The following is a 6000-nucleotide window of genomic DNA, read 5'->3' as shown; positions in this document are numbered from 1 at the left end:
ATCGATCATCTAAGCACGTAATCCATAATTTAAACTTTGTCTTGGTCATATCTGGGAGCTGAGGAGCTCTAATAGGTTACTAAGGCAGCTAGGTGGCTTAACACAAGCTTCTGGCTCCAAGTTGCTCTCTTCTGACTACTTAAGTCTTTCTTAGTTTGAGTGCACTAGGGACTAGACCCTTTGACTATCGTTCATGATCCTATGGTGCTCAGTCTACTAGAGGCATCCTGACCTAAGTAATCATTTAATCAATCTAACTCTAATACCCTAGCTCTATGTAGATAAACACACTCTACCAGGAGAACACACTTTAAGCTATCAAATATGATATCATGCACACACACAAGCAAAAAAGCTCAACGAGAGGTAACATCTATCAATCATCAGGAGCAAAAATATAAACAGCCCATCATCCTTTCTAAAAAGGCCAAAAGTATATAAAACATCATTCATCACAAATCTCATCATAGGGTCGTTTTTTAAATTTCTTACGTCATGCATACCACACTCATCCATATTTTCCAACTCGTAATCCAGTCATGAATATTTTCTTTCTAGCCTTACGTAATACATAAAACAACATGATCCTCGAAAATCTAACCTTATGGGGCATAATGGTAATTTTATCATAACATACATAAAATACATACTCATCTAAAAACATTATTCCAAAAGTCCTTAGCATGCATTATCTAACCACCTAAGGTAAGGAATGATTGCATGCTATCATGTCCTAGCGATCCCTACAAGTATTACTTACACAAAATTCATGTCGTTACTTACATAGATGATACGTGTCTTCCAAGTTAGTTTTTTCGCGTGTTACGAGCTCCAAAGTTCCTGAAATCTCTCTCACTTGGTGTCACTTATCAGGTTGTATTTTGTGATACTTTTTCATACTTCTCTGGCTCTTTAACTTCGTCTTTTATAATAGCTGTATTGACTACTTTTGATTTGACTTTTGGACTCTTTCTGACCATCTAAGTTGTTGAGGTGCCGTTTTCTTTTCACTAGGTTCACTTGATCAAGTTACTTCTTACTCACCAACATCAGTATCACTTGGATCTTTAGACCCATCAATACTTAACCAAATGTGTATAATTTGTTCCCTTGTCTTTTGTGGTAGAATTTCTTCAATGTTGTTGAAATCTGGTAATAACTTCTTTTATGAGGGTCACCCCACTTCCATTGCACTACTCTGATCATCAGTCATGTAGTTTGAGCATCTTAAATCATTGTCCAATTATTTTCATAATCGATATGTCTTTCATCATTGCGATGAGTGCTAGCTCATCTTCTTCTATGACACATTGATTCTGCATCCCATTCCTCCTCCTTCTACTGCAATTGTAGCTTACCTTCATATTTCCTCCTTTGAGAACTTTTGTTGTCGTTCTTCTGAGCCCGGTTGTGTAACTCCTTGGTGACTTCTTCCTTTGTCCCCATTTTTGTACCCACGTTTGATAGACAACTTATTGTTGCTTCATCTTTCACATGTGTAGAGCGCTTTTTCTTCACCCTTTAACGTGATGCCTCTCATTTTCTTAGTCATGACTTTTTGGCTGGCTAAAAAATATTCAAACTTTACAAGTGATGGTTGAGCAAGCCATCATTGTACAACAAGAACGAATCTTCTATATTTTGGTCGCAACCCGTGATAATGATCCTTTTCATTCAAGCTTCTCTAATGACAGACTTCGGGTCTAGTTCAGCATTCTCCCAAAAAATTAACTTAACCTTGTGGAAGTACTGAGCAATCGTTATGTCGCATTGTGAGATTAATAAACAACTTGTTCTCCAAAAGTTGTAAGCTCGTATCATTCTTCTTTGAGACAATCATCACGAATGTATCTCATGTTTCTTTCAATGTCTTATCATCCCAAATATGCTATAAGATCTCTTCTTCGATTGTGGTTTATAAGGAAAATATTATTTTGTCTGCTTTGATTCTCCATTTCAGCAAACTGTCATTACGATCCTCCTCTGGCGGAGTAGTTCCACTCCCTCCAACCACCTCCCAAAGGTCTTGTTCTTGTAAATAGAACATCATGCATGTTGCCCACATTTTGTAGTTGCTTCGGTTGAGTTTCTTAATTCCTCAAATGATTTGGAAATCACTATCATGTTGGCAACACCACAGTAATACCAAACAAGCCTTTTCGATACAAAACTTATAGAGTCACCGAAAACTCACAACCCAAAGAAACTCACACACTAATAATCTTAAGAAATCCTTTTTGACATGGAAGATCAGACATAGCTGCAATTACATAATATACTAAGAATTTCAAGAGATCAAACAAACTACACCAACCTCGCTCTGACACAAGATTGTTGAGCACAATTCTTTGTGGGAAACACTCGAACTCTTTATTAAAACCAATCGAGAAGAAATTACAAGACATACTTTAGAAACTACTACACTCCATTTTGCTTGAGACTCCTTCAGATTTCTTGGGATGAAAACCTTGTTACAAGTGGAGGGTATTTACAGACAATTTATTCCTAAAATATCTAATTATTTATTCTTGAAATACCTAAATGTTTTTCCTAGGCATCTTTATTCCTAAATACCTTAATATATATTTCTAAACTTGTTACCATCGTACTCAACTTAATTAAGCAATTATGATATTTTAATATAGAAAAAATAGGATAATTAGTCTAGATGGTTAGATTTAAAAGAAATTGGAGCTTTTATTTTTCAAAACAACATTTTAAAAGTAATTGAGATCTTTTACTTTTCAAAATTGTAACAAAGAACTTGTTGATACCAAGAAGTGAGGTATATTTCAAAAAGTGGATTGATGCCTCCAATATATAAAAGAAACCAAACCAAACAAGATACATTAAAAAAAATAATGGAAAAAACTTATGTTTAGCGTTCATCTATAGTTGATATCTTTAAAGTTCAGAGGGTAAATAATTGTTAGATATGAATTCGATGTGAGACTCCTAATAAGCGTCGACATATGAATTCGATGTGAGACTCCTAATAAGCGTCGACAATGGGAGGGCGATCATGAAGAAGTAGGCATCAGATTCTTGGGAGGCAACAACATTTTGGATCTCCCTTGTTGGTGTACATTATCTTTTTCCTTTATTCCACCTTTCACTTTCTTCATTTATAAAACTGGTTTGACATTGAGCAATGGTACTCTTTATCACCATTCTAATTACACACTATACATATATATTCCATTCATTTCAAGTCTTATTCAACTTTCTTTGCATGTGTTCTCATTCATATGCTTAAAAAGTGGTGTATATTTAATCGGTACAAAACGTGCCGACCATAGATATGAATTCGCCCGTTTTTAAATAGGAAAACTATAGATCATGTCGAAAGATTTCTTAGATTTTTTTAAAAGTATTAAAATATACTCTCTTTCTCTTCGTCATCTACATGTAGAATTCTCCTCTCTTTTTTTGGTAGGGTGTCTGTGAGTTGGGTCGAGTCAGATTATGACATTTTTTGAGTCCGACATTTTTCGACCCAACCCAATTCTTGAGTTTGTAAAATTTTTCAACCTAAATAATTCTTATTAAATAATAAGCTCAACTTAATTCGATTATTCATACAACATCTATTCATTTATTTTTAAAATTTTAATTAAAATTTATCATTCAATTTAAATATATATTTTAAATAAAATAAATATATGTCTATATAACGTATTATAAACAAAAATTTATACTTTAAAATTCACAATAAATTTGGGCGTCCAAAGGGTTGAACCTAGCCTGCCTACCACCAAAGTTTAGAAGCCCTTAATTAAAGAGGTTTTTAGTCAATTTGGAGTATTCTGATTCTTTCTTTGCTTCCGTTGCTCAGTACATCACCATCCGTTCGAGGAGCCTATCCATGCTTGATTATCCAGACCAAACAGCAACTTTTGGTCCTTCGAGTTGAGGCTCAAGGCAAGAATTAAGAGTATAAGTTCAAGGTTGCTCTACTTACTGAGACTGGGATCAAGTACATGACGAAAGAGACCCCGTTAAACTTAAATTAATTTGAGGGGAATCCAAAAAATAACTCAACCCATAAATTTTTTAATTCTTTTGTCCTCCTACTTTTTAACAACTATTCAATTCAAATGGAATCTTTTAGTGTCAAACATAGACTTATCTTTAAAAACTTTGAATTTAACCCATTGAAAATTATATTACAATGATTTGAACATAAAACTTTTAGAACTCGATCTAAATAAATAAATTTGATGAACTCGATCTATGTTCAAGTTTATTTGATTTGAACTAAATCATTGAATCCCCTAAACCCTAATCTTAGCATCACACAAAGGTGTAAGAGACACCCTCTTCTTTCACCAGATTTGAAGGCTTTACACCAAAGACCAAAAACATATAGAACTCAAAAAAGCATTGGAAGAATATAATATATATACAGAATATAATTTATATCAATCTAATCCCACTGTTAACAAGCAAGAAAGGAATTTATACGAACACCTCACACCCCAAAAGCTGTTCCATTACATAGAGAGAGAGAATATATTATTTTTTAAAATTATTATGAAACCTAAAATAGAAGCATAAATATTCCTCTCTTTCTTTCACTTTACCTTGACATATCCAAGCTCCTCTATAATAACCTACTCTCACAGCTATGGCTATGGCTATGGCTATCACCTAGCAAACAAAAAGGGGCATTAGATATCATGGGAGTATATGCATGCCTCCTTATTTCCCTCTTATTAATCTTTCAAACTCATTCCATTTCTTCCCTTTCCAATGGATCTCTTCCCATTTCCAACCACTCATTCAACTCTCAACCCCTTCAACACCATCATAAACTTTTGGGTAACATTAAAATTGTTTTCGACGTATTTCCTTGATCACGTGTAAAATGTTTTCCTTACCTTCTTTTCCTTGGTTGTCAGTGAGCGGATGGGACGACGGAGAAGAGAATACGACCGCGGTGAATTCGGTTGTTTTAAAGGCTAAAGGGGGAAGGTCAGGCAGCGCCGGGGCGGGCACCAACAACCACCGGCCGGGGAAGGCGAAGAACGCAGCTGCGAGTTTCTTTGAGTTTAATATAATTTACTTTGTTCTCAACTCTGTTGGTCTCTTCCTATTCTTCTATATCAGTTCTTAAGAAGGAATCATAAGAAAGGATAAGTATCTTTTTGGTTTTGTTTGAGGAAAGTTTAGTTATGAATCACTTATACATGTATACATATGGATCATGGCATGATATGTTATGGATTGATGAATAAATTGGACTTTAATGTTACGGCCATGGTAAGTAATATCAATTCCTCGTTCAATTGAGCTATTCCTATGCTTGTTGTTTGAAGATGGAGTTTGAGTTTAATATAAGTTTGTTCTCTTTAGGACATATTCTTAATCATTTTTTTAAAAAACAAAAACTCATGTAGGTAACCTATTGTACACTAAACCCAAAAATCCAGATCAACCCAATTCAGAACCATAGCGATTGGGTTGAGTTGGGTTGAAATGAATAGCATCTTGGATTGGATTAATTATCTAGTTTGGTTTAGATTTGAGGTTCTAAGGACAAAATTGGTCCAGTATATATATATATAGCAAATAGAAACTAAATTTAAAATAAAAAGTAAAAATGTATGCAACATCTACGCCCTAACATGATTTAAATAAGGACTTTTCCTTTTAAATCTCAAATTTAGAGAATTTTATTGACGTTGAATTTGAAGATGAGGTATTGGTTTTCCTCCTGATTTGAGAGTTTTCTTTCAAATTAGATTCTGATTTTTTTAGTATGCTATTCTTGGAGAAGTTTTGCACAAGATTTATGAAGGAAACCGTAGTTAATTCGAAATCGGAAGACTGACCTTTTGGTGATCATCGAGAAATTGAAAGTTTTGTTATTTTTTACCTTCTTTGGATGTGTTTATTTCCTCCTATCGTTGTCCTAAAATTAATTTCATCGGAATTCTTGATTTTCGTTTGCATTGGCAGATGTGGTGAAACTAGAGAGGGCACATGTTAGGTGGCGAG

The 6000-nt window shown here is 34.2% G+C and overlaps 1 long non-coding RNA gene across 1 annotated transcript; it reads left to right on the top strand.

Annotated features, from left to right (window-relative positions):
* Nucleotides 1-4584: 4584 nt before the first annotated feature.
* Nucleotides 4585-5258, top strand: LOC111442106. Its single transcript, XR_002710266.1, has 2 exons — nt 4585-4821; nt 4902-5258. It is a non-coding gene; the product is annotated as an uncharacterized LOC111442106 (long non-coding RNA).
* The last annotated feature ends 742 nt before the right edge of the window (nt 5259-6000 follow it).

Source organism: Cucurbita moschata, unplaced genomic scaffold (genome assembly GCF_002738365.1).
Source record: "Cucurbita moschata cultivar Rifu unplaced genomic scaffold, Cmos_1.0 Cmo_Scf00004, whole genome shotgun sequence".
In the NCBI taxonomy this organism is placed as follows: Eukaryota; Viridiplantae; Streptophyta; class Magnoliopsida; order Cucurbitales; family Cucurbitaceae; genus Cucurbita; species Cucurbita moschata.
Note: the sequence above shows the minus strand (reverse complement) of the source record. Positions and strands in the feature narration are given on the sequence as shown.